The following is a 15,190-nucleotide window of genomic DNA, read 5'->3' as shown; positions in this document are numbered from 1 at the left end:
ATAGCTCCTCGCTTGAGGCCCTGCAGGCAGCAGCGGCAGCGCTGGCAGAGGTTGGAGGGTTTTCTCGAGGTATTAGTGCTTAGTGCTGTCTGAAATCAGGGAGTGGATAAGAGCTGCCTGGTTTTCCTGCTCCACCCAGGGCAGCGCTCGCTCCGAGATAACACAGGTACCTTATCATACCCAGCGAGACCAAGGTTGAGGATGAGTGGGGCCTGGCTGCTCCACAGTCTTCAGGGGGTTTTCATCAGAAAACAGACTTTCTACTCACAGACCCCAGAGTTTATGGTTATCATAGGGCAAGCTAGAAAACGTATTCCCTAGATGTTTTTTCATTGAACATCTCTTTATTCCCTTTATTCATAGCTTACTGACTCACACAAGTAGCATTGGATTTGGTAGGTGCAGTTGATGTTTCCAATGTCATTGTCTTATGTTTTCCATCAGAGTGGGGAGTTCTTTCAAAGCAGACAGCTGCTGCCTTCATGAGTGTCCTGTTCTTTTGTTAGTGGTGCATAGGTGATCTTGTCCATCTCCTGCGTTGTTCTGACCATGCGTGTTCTCCAGCACAAGGAGCTGATGGCCGGGGGAAGGTAGGCACCTGAAAGCCATCTCTGCTGATCCCAGCTCTCCTGCTTTTTGTGGTTGTTCTTTCTGCTGGTGTCAGAAGATGGCAAGGCCAAACTCTGTTAAAGAGAGCTTGATTTCTTTAAGACCTATGGAAACTGCCGGGTAGTTGCACTTTCTGTATGAAGTTTGCCTACTTAAATTCCCATTGTTTGCCTCTTGGCAAAAACAAATACAGAGAAACCAGAAAGTGTCAAACCTCATCTTTTCTTGAGAGGGATTTTAGTAGATTTTTTAAATGCTGCTTGATATATTTGGTATTCAGATGCTTGAAATGTTATATATCTGCTGTATTTATTCAGCTAATTAAAGAAAAAAGAAAAAGCCCAGATTGATTTTCCTTGACAGTGAGGGAAAAGGATTTTTCTCTCTATCGCTTCAATTCTCATCTTTCCCTGAGGAGAATAAAAACTAATAACAAATTGAGTACAAGTTAAGGTACAATTGTCTGTTTTGATAGTCCTGACAGAGTGAGCTGTGCCCTAAGCAGCCCAGTATATACAACTGTATCATGTATACACCTTGATATAACACATTATATTCATGCCTGCATGGATGTATATGTACACATAATATATACATACAGGTATTCCTGGTGTAAGTGTGCGTCTGTGTCTCATCATCTGGGACATGGTAATGCTTTTGAGGTGCTGTGAATATCTTATAGTTATTTTCTTTAAACTGAGATTCTTTTGTTATTACAGTAGTGTTTCTCTTCGGTATTTCTCATGCCTGACTTTGTTGTGTTAGTTAACAGATCCCGGTGTTATGTTGCTGTGCCATGTTGCTAAACCTTAACATGTATCTGTGGGATACTCATGAAAGATGTATAGGGTACACGTTCAGCTTTCAATTTTATTCCAAGGTCATCCCAGTGCTTATGGCACCAGTTAGAAATTACAGTAAATATTCCTGGAGAATTCCAAAGGGCATGTTAGAAATAATTAGATTTTATCAGGTCACAGCTGCTCTGGAGTACTGAAAGGTCTTTAATGTGCTGTTGCAAGCAGATTTTGGACTGTGTTCTTCGATGTAAACTCCATAAATATACTTCTTAAAAATGCAGGTAACCTGTAAAATATTCTTCACAAAATAACTGTTGTATGTGGAGAGCTCAACCGTGTTCTCCATCATCTTAAAATACAGAAATTCAAGGCCTCTTGAGTTCCAGGAGAATGGAGGAACACTGCTAATACCAATGGAGTTACTCATATGTAGGGAATAAAAATATGAATATTTAATACAGATATATCAAACCCAAGGAATAGAATGAGAGATTTTAATTGAATTTCTCAGTTAAAATAGTCTTTAACCTGTATTTTGTTTATAGAATTAATTAATGCTGGGGATATGGAGATTAAAGTTCTTGTCAGACCTATGGGGAAATCACCTTCGGAAGACCTGGCAATCTTGTTAAACCTTACTGGGCTCAGGTTTAAAAGGTGGCAGATAGGAAATTCAGAGCACTTGCACTACATAACATGTTTCAAAGGACTTTAATATAAGTTTATAACACAGGCTTGTAAGGTGCTGTTAGGTCAATGTGATAATGATGATGGTTGTTGGTTTTTTTCTGAGCACCCTGATGGTATGATAAGAATCACAGTTCTGGGAACTCCCTCAGCCAAAGGTTGACCTGAATGTCTCTTGCTATGATTTGACAGGCATTTGGATCTACTTTGCCCTGCTGTAGATCAGATTCCAGTCATAAACATTTCTGGGCAGGACATTTATGAAATGTTAAGAAACCAAGCACATTGATAGGGAAGTGAAATTGAATCTGAGATCACTCATCCTCATTGCAGAGCAGAGAACTGTCTCAAGCATTGAAATGGAACCGTTGCTTCTTCAAGCTTTCCAAGGACAGATTTCTTTTAGATAAAGCTGAGAGTAATAGTTTGATATTCAATGAAATACACTGAAATGAATGTTAGTGGTTTTTAGCTCCAGGCTTTTATCAGGTTATATTGATTTTTCAAAGCAGACTGTTCTAAGTCCAAGCTAGGCATTGGCTGATTTGTGGAGACATCTAAGAAAGAAACCACTGTAATATATGAACTTTTGTATGATCCATGTCCTATAAGGTTTTCTGATATTGACTAAGTACAACAAATATCTGTTGCACTTTGTATTAGAGTTTAATCTTTAAATGATCTCAACCATGTCAAAATTAGAATCCAATTTTGGATACATTCCTTTAAAAAATAAATGCCTGTCAAATCCAGCTTTCAGTATTGTGTGTGTACAGAAAGTACCTTGGCAAGGTTGGTGCAGCAGCTCTGTATCAAATGCAACAAAAATGAGAATGTAATCATGCAAGACAGGCCACAATAAAGCTAAAAAGGTATGAAGAGTTGAAAACTAAATACTGGTTTAAAATTAGGTGGCCTTAGGAGTGCTGCTTTTTTTCTTTTCCCTGCCAGAGGAATGTTTGAGAGATAATAGCTGTAATTGTAATTATTCTTTTGTCTGTCTGCAAAGGCCAGGAGATTAGACCACTGCACCTGTGTTTTCTGCCATTCCTCTCCCTTCTCTCCACGCTTTCTCCCTGTTCTTCTATCCAGCTGTCCTAAACAGGCCCAGGGAAAAGCCCTGTCAAGTCAGAAACACCCCTGATGCAACTGCATCGCTATTTTTCCTAAGGCAAATAAAGAGCTTTGCTTAGAAGATCATGTGCTCTTGATAGCAAAATCAAGTAACTTAATAGGGTACTCGAAATTGCAAAGCCTATGAATAAGGTATTTAGTTTTTTGATTTACAGAACATACAGAAATGGATAAAGAAAGCTGACGGGGTAAGGTCCATACCAAGAATGTTTGCTCCTAATACTTATGGCCGATTGATTTTGTATTTAGAAGGCGATTTTCTCTGTTTGTTATATTGTCAAACCATCAAGTCACCACGATGAAATTTTTGGGAGAAACAAGAGCTAATTCCTTCACAGCTATGAAGAATATGGAGCCTTTGCTTGCAAATGTAACATAAGCAATGCTGTCAGAACTGAATAGGCTTTCCCTATGCTTGATGAGGTGTTGAGAATGTGTTAGAAGGAGGAAAAATAGCGTCCTCCCAAAAACAACCTGGAAAACTTTAACTGAGGTTGTCAGTAAAACTAGTTTGTGCAAGGAAGAATCCTGCAGAGGACAATGCTGTTCTTCCCTGAGGGTATTCCTTACATTTGCAAACTCAGGTTTTTATGGGTGCAGCCTAGACTGAGCTGAGCAGAGCAGTAAATGCATTTTTACGCTGCCTCTATATAAAGAGACCCAGTAGCAGAAATACTTTAAAAAGAAATAAAAGTAAACCTTCTGAAATGGCAGAAAAAAAAATTTCTGGTGCAGTCTTCATCTTGGATTCTATTTCTTGGAGCTTTAATTGCTGCTTATGTGACAGCTGCCCAAAGCTGGCCTTCTAGAGTAGAGAGATCATAGAATCACATAATGGTTTGGGTTGGAAAGGACCTCAAAGCTCATCCAGTTCCAACCCCCTGCCATGGGCAGGGACACCTTCCAGTAGAGCAGGTTGCTCCAAGCCCCTGTGCCCAACCTGGCCTTGAACACTGCCAGGGATGGGGCAGGCACAGCTTCTCTGGGCACCCTGTGCCAGCACCTCACACCGAACAGTTTCTTACTAAAAAGTCTAATACATCAGATACTCAAGGCAGTGGTGACCTGCGGCTTGGTAAGAAGGAGCTGGGAATGGACGACTCCTTTCTTGTTCCTGTTTTGCTTGTTGGTGTTAGAACTCTGCTGCTCCTACTGTTGGCTATTTAAATACTAAACAGACATCCTTTGGGTGAAAATTCACATTTCTTGTTACATTTCCCTATGCACTTTTCATTAACCTTAGTTCTTCATAGTTCCATGCTGAAAACTTGAAAGTCACATTCTTTCTCATAAGTGTATTTTCAGGCCACAAAAATGTTTTTTCTCTGGGTCCTTTCTCTGCGTTATGTTTTACTCCCTTCTGGCCCCAGTTTTTGCCACCTCTCTCTTCTCGCCATTGCAGTGCTCTCTCTGCCAGGCTTTCTGCATACACCCTGCCTCCTACCCACCTCCTCTCCTCCTCCTCCAATGCCCAGTAGCTGTTCTTCTGCACATCAAACCCACACAGGAGCATTTACATTCCAGATCCTTGTGCATTGATCTTCTGCCATGAGAAGCTGCTTCTGCTGAACTATCTTCTCTCTTTCATTGGCCTTCTTCTCTGGTCTCCTTGTAAAGAGTTTCCTATTTTCTTTCCCTCTCCTATTGGTCCCAAATTGGGTGAGCAGCTTCACATAGGACTAACCTTGTAAAATTACAGTGGCCAAGTTCTGTGCAGATCTATAATGTATTAGTTACTCAATGTGAATATTTGGTATTCCTTCTAAACTTTAAGCAATTGTGTGGATATAGCGCTGTGGAAGGCTTTCTCTCTAAATAATGTACACCCCCTGCTTTGCATGCAAACCAAATCAAAGCATTAGGATGCTGGTTTGGCCCAGTGCATCACCCTGGTTGTTTGCATTGCTTGTGTCTAGTCTGTGTTAACATCTTAACTTCCAGCAATGAGCTGGAGACTGTGCGTTTGCTGATTTGCTTGTGTAATACCTGGTTTTGAAATTACAAAAGGCTATGTGGAATATATGAATAACTCAAAAGTGTTTATTCTCAGGAAGGCCTGAGTTTACATTGTCTGAACAGATTTGTTTAGTCGTAAGTAGGGGTGATTACGCTGCCTTTGTCTCTTCGGCAGGAGAGGCCATTTCAGAAATGGCTTTGCACAACAGCAGTGAGAAAGCTGCAAGCTGATGTGGTGGTTAAAAATGTGTTACCAGGAATTATGCAATTTCCCTGGCCATGAGGAGTGTACTTACATTTGATGAGATCCTGACTCAGAAAAAGGATATATATGCAGGAACTTTATCTCAGTTGAGAAGACAAGCCGCTCTTGGTACGAGAATCAACTCCACCAGCGCCATCTGTGTGAGTCAGTGTGGAAGCTGGCTTGTCTTCAGCATCTGCTGGCTGAGCGCACTGTGGAAAGCTCCTTGAAGCTAAACAGAAAATAAGAAAAGCAGTTTTAGGGCATATGTATGTTCTCCACATTTACTTTTCCTCGTTATGCATTATTAATGCTGATTTTACTTCTTACCACTGAAATTTGGACTAGAATTTATCTCGAATGTAAAAGAGATCTCATTTCTAAAGCGTTGGCATGCTCAGCGGAGGCATACTGTTTCCTTCAAGCCTCAGAAGCACATTCATATTGGAGGCTTTCCTGGGTATTCCTAGAGCAATCCTTCTTCACCTGTGTCCCAGTTGCAACACCTGGAGAGAATGATTTGGAACACTGATGGGTGGAGAGGAGCTCCCCTCTGGTGGGTGTCTGCCCAGAGTGGGCTGGTAAGCAGGGAAGTGAGGAGAGGGACTGAGATCTGGGAATTACTTTGAACAGGTGATGGGAGTGCATTATTTAGTCTGTATGTCTTGCTGCTGCTGAGGAGGAAGTTCCTTGAAGTGGTAAGAGACTGAAGTTCCATGGGAAATGGGATCTGAAAGTCATTTCAAGCTTAGTATCTGGAGCGGCATTCTACTTTTTCTTTTCCTCCTTAATCCATCTTTAATCTCCTTCCTCAAGGTTTTTGTTCTTTGGCCTTTTGTGAGTGTGCACTAATTGCTGCTGCCCATCCCAAGGCCTTGGAGGAAATGTCAGGGATCCTGGAGAGAAGCAATATGTATAAACCCAAAAGAGACCTTGAGCTCTATGACTCAGGGAAATGAAGGCATTTTGGCTGAGCTCAGGATGGATGTGGCCCTGCACCATGTGCAGCATCTAAGACAGATGTCTTCTGTGAGAAGGTGACAACAGTGGCTTTGTTACTGAAGAACAGGGTCTAGCTTTCTTTGAGTGGTTCAGAGAAGTAGGAGATTGCAGAAGGCAGGATGGGAATTTTGAGGTATGTCAGCTATGTGTTACATGAACACTTTCATCAAGGTCTTGTATTTGAGCTCCTTGTTTTTCTTCTCACCTTGGAAAAACAAACTCCTACATTTTACATACATAGTTGAGCATGTGTTTGTCTCCCCTAAGAGTGGTCTGTGCTGTAGGAGCTGTTTATGAAAGTCCTTAATGGGGAAAAAGGTTTTCAAAGCTGCTTCACAGTCACTCTCCCACCTGCTCCTCCACCCTAAACCCCACAGATCTCCACTGAAGGCTTGTGCATCAGTGCCAGAGGCTTCATCTTTGTTCCCTTTGGAAAGGAGGTCAAAGGCAGGTCTAGGTCTGCCAACCCAGCCAAGTGAGGTGAACGGCTTTTTGTACAGTCACTACAGTATAAGTGATGCTGTGGAATAGAGAGATCAGTGTACACTCTCATAGGTGATTTGGCTTTTCATTTCTTTGCTTGGCAGGCTGGGTGGGTTATAAAACTAGACTATAAATCAATTTCCAATTTTCAGGTTTTATAACAAAACTTGTAGGTGTAGAAGTTTTGCATGTTGCTACGGAAGCAAAAACCTACTTGGTGGTGCAACAGGGCTAGTTGGACCTATGATCAGAATCAAATACAGTATATCCATGGTCCTCATTAAAGCATTAATCTCTCTGTCACACGTTACTGTATCTGAAAGCCTGCTTACCTGGAATCAAACACTTGATCTCCAGTTATTGATGGAAAAAGTAAGTCTTCATTTGAATGAGGGAAACAGAGCAAGTCCCCTCATTAAAACTGGGGTAGTTCTTGACCTTAGCAATAGCTCAATAGCTTTTTAAAGTCATGCCTTGCTAAAATCACCAGCAGTGCCTGAGCTAGCACCTTGTTTATAGTTGCTGTTCACCTGATACATATCTCAGTATGTCTTTGGCTAGATTAAAACCCACACAAGGTGCTTGTTAGAAGAGCAGTGTAGTTTTATACAGAAAACTTCAAACCTTTTACAAATAAAATGACCATAGGATCCCCTGAGATGGAAGGTATGGTTTTTGGAAGTAACGCTCAAAGCATTTGCTTTTGTAGTTTTAAAGCACTAAAACCAGAAGTTTGCCTTGCAAATGCCAGCAGATGCAACACCCAAACTCCAAGAGAAGCTCAGGAAGAGCTGTTAACAGCTGCACTGGGAAATTACCTTCATATTTAAATATGAACACATCTAAAAATAACCCCAGTGAGAAATGAAAACTCAATTTGTTGTTAGCTTGCCTAGCATTTGTCTTTATTTCTAGTTTATGTTGTTTTACGTTATTGTGCATGGATATAACAAAGCCTATTTCATTTCTTCTTGATCATTTTTCCCAGGGGATGTAGAGAGGCTCTGATTGCAATTGTAAATTCTTTAGCGAACAAGTCATGATTGCTATGGATTGTTCAACCACAATCATTTCAGGCCTGTGCCGGGTCAGCTCTGTGCTCTGTGCACACAGTGGAGCCTAAAAGCATAAACCAGAAGGGTTTCAGGTTATTGAGTTCAGTTCCCTGGTACTCCAGGCAAGAGCATCTAAAAATGGGTTTTAACAATACAGCTGGCTGGCTGCTACCACAGAGGGCAGCCCCATCTCCGCTTTTACATCAGTGCTTGTGTTTGGCCAACCCTTTCATTAGCTCAGCTGCCAGAAAATCAGACTTTCTCCCAAAATAAAGTAGGTTGTGGCAGTGCTGCTTTTCCATCCAGCTCATGATAGAGCCAGACAAGTGCCACGGCAAAAAGGGAGCGGGACCATCCTCTTCTGCTGCGGTTTGGTGGTGAGGTTAGGCGTGCCACACTGAGTAGCTGCAGTTGGCTTTTGTGGTCAGCTCTAACCGTGCTGCAGGTATGCCTTTCAGAAGGACAAAAAGTCAACTTTTAAACCTCATTAGGGGCTTGGTTTAGTATTCACCACTTTAGCGATACCTCTCTTTGAATGCGTGCTTGGAATGGTTTCAAGTAGAATCCATCAGCTGGGAGAGCGGAGGATCCAGCTCGGTATGACAGCCAGTGACAGCGCACATCACAAATTGCTGCTGGCTCAGTTTCACTTATTTGTTTATTTACTTCACCGTTCTGTGCTGCCTGCAGAACAACTCCAAAGCCCTTCTGCCTGCTAGTTAGCTGTGGTCTTCCACCCCCCTGTCACCATTCAAAACTGTCTTCTGTGCTGCATCTGTGAACTTCTGCCTTAGAGGTCTCCTAGAAACTTGTTCCTGGTAAACGTGTTAGTTTGGCATATGCAGCTGTCAGATTTCTTACGGTTTATGTCGCCTGTCATATTACTACAAAAACAGTTTTCTTCTTCGCTTTTTAATTCCCGAAACGAAAAAATACTCAGTTCTGTCTGTAACCTGTAACGCTACATCCACTGTGTTTTTAAAAGCGATGGAGCCCATAACATGCTGGGGCTGTTACTCTGTTGTTTTCCCAATGGTCTTAAAGATCCTTATATGTTGGCAAAATGCCTCATTGAAGGGATTGTGGCATTGGCATGGAAACTGGCACTTTTGTCACATTGTGTGGCAGCTGCTTGTTTTGTCATGACTTGCAACCCTTTGCTCCCCTGCAGTGTGGTGCTTGCGTTACTTGAGAGCTGAAGTAGAAACAGCCTCTTCAAATTACTGATGAAGTGTACAGAGATTATTCTGGTAGTCACCTGAGCAGTGGGATTGCTGCTTGGTGGCTGCCAAAGGCAGTGAAGTTCATTAATCCTGAGTGGCCAACTATGAGATCCACCTCCCTTCTCATCCAAAGGTGATTTGGGTTCTTTTCCCTCCTGTAGACGAAGAGAAGTTGTTACTGTTGACCATTAGTTGCTTTTGGAGTGACTGCTGAAATATCACTGGGAATGATACGGAGAAGTGCAGGGAACTTGGGATGCCCCATCCCTGGTAGTGTTTAAGGCCAGGTTTGAGTAACCTATTCTGGTAGAAGGTGTCCCTGCCCATGGCAAGGGGGGTTGGAACTAGATCACCTTTAAGGTCCCTTCCAACCCAAACCATTCTGTAACTCTGTGATTCCAGGAACTGGCTGTTTGTCCTTGGCTGTGAAATCCCAGTCCATAGAAGACTCTATACTAGTAAAACCTATTCCTACATGTTGGGCCAGAGAGGCAGGAGGTCCTGGTATGGTTGTGCATTTTCACCTCAGCCAGCAAACATGTTGCTGTGTTGTGTTTGTGGCAAAAAGCAGAGGTAGATGAGAGCGAAGGCAGCCGTGGCAGCCAAACCATAAGTCATTTTGCAAGCATAATGATGAGGCATTGCTGAAACAGGCACTGACCTGTTGCTGGCCTGCGAAGGATTGTACCTTTCCTCTTTGAAGCTATCCGAGTGTAATGTTTTTACCTGAAAACTTTCTAATTCTGTTGGATATCCTTAGAATACCATGGGTAGATTTACATTTCCATTTCATCTCATGGTAGGAGTCTTTGCCTGGATTATAGGCACCTTCTTGAAATCACAAATTAAGGTTCCTTTAATGTTTTTTTTGATTTACAGGCAGCCAGAGCTGAGGCTTTTCGGGATTGTTTCAAACGTGGGTGTTGCACATTTTGCAGGCATTAGTTTGTTGTTTAGAAAACAGATGTTATATGATATCTCCAAATCATTGACTTCTTCTGGGTTAGGGGGGAGAATGCTGGAGACAAAGAGGACTTTTAAACCCTTTGCTCTCAATTTGTGTGTCCCATTGCCTGCCAGCTCCTTTACCTCTTTCTGGGTGGCTTAGTCATCCACATAGTTAGTGGTGTGTCTAGTTTAATGCAAGGACCTGAGGCCTGTGTTTTGGGTCTGTTATTTCAAATGGAGTTAATAGAATATGCCTTTTAAATTCTAAAAACAATTAACTTTGAAATAGTATATTACAGTGGTCTGCAGCACAGAAAACAAATTGGTTAGGAGCAGAGGAGTAAATAATCTGCTAGAATAAGGGGGAAAAAAAAAGCCTATTTAGAAGAATAAAGGAAATATTTTATGGCTTCTAGAACTCTTTTTCTAATCAAATGTGACTGCTTTCCTCCCTCTCTGTGCTCTGCGCACACGTGCACGTACATATTTTCCTTACATTCCAAATGTTTCTGATCAGAGCAGCTAGTTTCAGGCAAAAATGTTGTTAGGGAAATATCAGCCCCGGCAATGGCAGCTATTGAAAGATTAGAAGTGACTGAAAACAAAATCTTGTAAAAGAATTTCTAATGTAATTGTAACATAATTTGTTGCTGCTCTTGCTCGGCTATGGCATGATTAAGTACTGAATTTGAATCAGCTTTTAAAAGAAAATGCTTAGTTTCATTCCACAGCACAATTGGCAACTAAATAAAAGTTCAGACTGGATTTTCACCACCACCCCCTACCCCCCCCCCCCAGCCCTCTTTTCACAGAGAAGGAAAAATGTACATAGAGTCTTTTGTATTTTGCAGAGAGGAAGTGTAGCACAATAGAGCGTTGGAGGAAAGCAATTCCGATAATCAGTTTTCTGTACTACTTATTACAACTGGTCAGGACTGGGATTTAATTAAATTTTAGGGATAAAGGACAATAGTGTGTGCTAAGGATGGCGAGTCAGCTTAAACCTAGAATTTCCTGGCTTTTATCCATTCCTGTGCCAACTCAGTAGTACTTCAGTGTGTGACTTCAGCTGGGATCACTTGTATAGAAAGTAATAACTGTTGAGGGTTTAGGGGTTTTTCAAAGAGTCTGTTTCGACTTCCAGAGCAGTGGGTAATAGGAGCGTGGCACCTTGTAATACCTCCCTTCAGGGCCAAGCTTTGGCACCCTGGGTTGAACAAGAAGCTGGCAAGTTTGCTAGTTTGTCATTATTTTACAACTTAACTTAAGATACAGTGATTTCAAGAGGATAGTTTATTAAGAGCTGATGCTTTTTGACTCTTACATATTCTGTGTCAAGTTCAGGGAGGATGAAAGTAAGCTAGTGTGCCTTTGTGCCATTTAGCCTGACCTTCTGTATAATGGAGCACAAATAACCTTTCAACAATATTTTTTTGCTATCAGAGCTGTCACAAGCACAACTTCAAAGAGCATCCGATCTTCCAAGGTGAAACGAAGAATCTACTGTGTATCTTAAATATGAACTGTTGCATGATTTCCTTCCAAAGTGCCCTCGCTATTAAAACTTGTTCTCTAGTTTGTGATTTGACTTTGGTGGCTTTGGACATTCTCTGCCAGACGAGTAATTTACTTGATAAGAGTTATCATGCGTTCCGGGTTTTAATGGCTGCAGGTAAATCTCTCTTGTATACGTATAGTGATTACATTCTTCTGCTTGCTCACATGGAAGCAAATTTTCTACTTTTTTAATTTGTTCTTATAGAGCTTTTCTTGCGCTTTTCTAGAGCCATTAACATTGTTTTTCCCAGGGTGGATACAGCTGCAGCAATGATAGCTTCAGACTGTGCTCTACAACAGATCATTTGAATTCTTTACTTATCAGTAAAGCATCCTCACTTTGGCATAATTTTGGCCATGCTTTCTTGTCAGGCTGGCAGTTTAGACTTTCTGAAACCAGTTTTGTGGAATTCTGTTTCTCAGACACAGCTGGAGTATTAAAGAAGTGGAAAGCAAAAAGGGCTGGCTTACAGGCTGCATGGAATTTTGCTTTTTTATTCTTTGGTAGTCACAAGAATATCTCAGAAGCTTGAAATGCATCTTTATTAATGAACAAGCCCCACTGATTCAGCATCTACTTTATGGGGTCTGATATTTATTAGATAATTGAATAAAATATGCTAATTTCAGAGAACCCCAAAACACTGTATTGATAGATATTGATATACTTTAAATTATCTGCTGTAAAAGAGGGCACTGCTTCAGAAACTTTCTCTTTATACCTCTGTGGGTAATGCTCAGCTGAACTGACATGTACATTCTGTGCTGTACGTAGGTATCACTGTAGTTTTTCAGCAATGATATGAGAAATTAAAGAAGAAGCCACCAACATGATAAATCAATGCACAGCAACTTAGATCTTTTGTATCTATCTGCTTTTTAACCTGTATTGTAAGTTACATTTGTGGTCCTACATGGTGTGGGTTGAGATATCTGAACTTTGAAAAGCTTTTCATTGTAAATTAGTTAATTTTAATGTAGAATTAATTTTCATTGACTGCATCTAAACCACTTTGAAATTGAAGGTACCTATGACTTTTGCTGACACATCCGTAAAGGGAACACTGCTCCATAGTCCAGAATTGTATAAACACTGTTAACAAGCCTAATTTCTTAAGGCTGTAAATATTTGGATTGGTATTTGTGAGAGCATGTTGTTAGGGCAGGTTCCTTTACTGGATTTGTTCTAAGGCATACGCTGCTTTTACACAGACGTTCACATTCAGTGTATTCAGGCTGCTTATTCCCACTTACTTCCATGAATCATTTGAGAAGGGAGGATGGGAAACAGTGACAATTTGATCAAATGCACTCTCAGTCGCACATTAATAAACACTTTCCTCACGCCCCCAAAAGCCTGAATTAACAATAAACCCGAGGTGAGAATATGAAATTGATACCTGCAGCCCATTTTTCCCCATGTGTTTGTGCTGTTAATGCAACAGGGAAGGCTATTGAGTAATTTTGCTCTATGATGGGTTATGTATTGCTTTTACAGAGACCAATTTTCTGCTTTGGACAACAAAAAGCTCTCGTATTTTATTTTTTATTTATTCTAATAGCTGAAAAATTATTTCACTGAGTCTTGCTTATCATATAACAATAAAGCTTTAGGGCAATTGACCTGCTGACCTTAATTCCCAGGAAACTGACACATTTCTTCTTTATTCCTTTGTTCGGCCTCACAATGTGACCCAAAATACTATGGAGCTTTCAAGTTTCTCAGCGTTGTAAGGTCAAGCTGTGGTCGCCATAGCTACAGTTCAGCTCCGCGGGTCAGAGGGCAAATAGATTAATGATGTCAGACACATCTTTAAATGGTTCTTACACTGCTTCGCCATGCGGTAAGCAGCTGAGCATATTTGGGATGACAAAGGCCTTCTTAAGTCTTGCTAATAGGAGGATCTGTGGGGACATCTGATGGAAAGGTCCTTTCCGCTGCGCGCCGGCATTCCATATCGAGCGGCGGTGGGCATCGGCGGCGGGCTGCTTCGCTTCACACCGTCAGAAGAATATTGCAAAGAGTGGATAAATAGCCCCTGCTCCCCTGCGCTTTTCTTCCTGGGCATCCGATTGCTTTGTTCAGGATTCAGTCCAGTGGTTAAAAGCCTCAGAGAGGATGTAAAATAGTAAACTGGAAGAATATATTAGCATTCTTGATGAAAGACGTGCTCTTTCCTTCACAGCGGTGAGGTGAGGCACAAGCCAAGAGTAATGTAGTTTATGTGTCTGCTTTCTGTTAGTTCTTCATACATGTAGTAGTTACACGTATATTAAAAACATACCCACGTATATTAAAAACATGCCGAGGCTCTTCCTCTGGGTAATGAGACTTTTTAAATTAAAAAAGGAAATATGGCTAGCTTGATGAATTACATGTATTCCTCGTGGGATAGGCCTTGGTGGTTTGGTCTAACATGGTGCATTTGTATCAGAATTCAACAGGACTGAGCATATGATCATTTTAATTTACGAGCAAAAAGCTTTATAAGCTCTTATTATTTGCACACCTGCGCTATTGTGCTTTTGCAGAGAATGATGCACGTTGCACAGAAATGAGAAGCTGTGGATGACGTTAAGTCATGGCTAGGTTAGTACTTAAATAACCCATAAGGAAAAGAACACCCCAAAACCAAGCAAAGTCCTTTCATGTGCACTGTATCCAAGAATCTTCAGCAACCCCCGATTGTACAACACTGTCTCTGTGAACTCTGAATTTAGACTCATAGAATCATAGAATAGTTAGGGTTGGAAAGAACCTTAAGAATTTATTCTTGGATTGGAAATCCAACTAAAAGCATGTGTAAGTCACCAAAATGAATGAAAGGAATAAAAAAGTTTTATCGTGAAGTATGTAAGCCAAATCAATATTTTTCATTACATACATATTCTGCCCTCATCAAAATGCATTATCGATTCATCGTCGGGATAGCTGACAGCAGGAAAGTAGGAACTGTTGATATAAAACTAATTTAGCTGAAGCGTGGGGTCAGAGTCTCCCCTCAACTGTGTGTGCTGATGCTGGTGGATGGAAGACTTAATGCTGGGCCTGGAGAGCCTGGGTACCTGGGGCTGTTTCACAGCCTTCTCTTGTGATTGGCAGGACCGTGTACTATTTCCTTTTCAATCCACTGGAATTAAGTGTACCAGAAGAACTTGGAAACCTGGCGATCAGCAAAGTAAGTGCTGATCTCTCCAGGCTTATTTTATTGTGCCATATTAGGGGAAAACAAATATGTATTTTCTTTAAAATTAGTCATTAATACATTATTTCTACCTCTGAAAGGTGTATTGTTAACTTTTTGGGAAGCTTTTCTAACAGTTTTTTATCTTAATATTTGATGTTTAACAGATTCTGTTCCTTTCAGTCTGAAGTTCCATGAGTGCAAAATTGCCTTTATTCTAATACTGGTAAAGAACAGACCACTCTAATCAGGTTTAAATATTTTCTTCTTGTTGCTGTAAGGGCCAAGAAAGGGTAGTACTTTTAGG

General features: G+C 41.1%; 1 protein-coding gene across 7 annotated transcripts in view; it reads left to right on the top strand.

Annotated features, from left to right (window-relative positions):
• Positions 1 to 15,190, top strand: part of MACROD2 (mono-ADP ribosylhydrolase 2) — an 885,719-nt gene that overhangs the window by 115,550 nt on the left and 754,979 nt on the right. The window lies entirely within an intron of this gene.

Source organism: Pezoporus wallicus, unplaced genomic scaffold, assembly GCF_028554395.1.
Source record: "Pezoporus wallicus isolate ANWC-B61680 ecotype Strahan unplaced genomic scaffold, APGP_CSIRO_Pwel_v1 contig_4191, whole genome shotgun sequence".
NCBI classification, from domain to species: domain Eukaryota; kingdom Metazoa; phylum Chordata; class Aves; order Psittaciformes; family Psittacidae; genus Pezoporus; species Pezoporus wallicus.
Note: the sequence above shows the minus strand (reverse complement) of the source record. Positions and strands in the feature narration are given on the sequence as shown.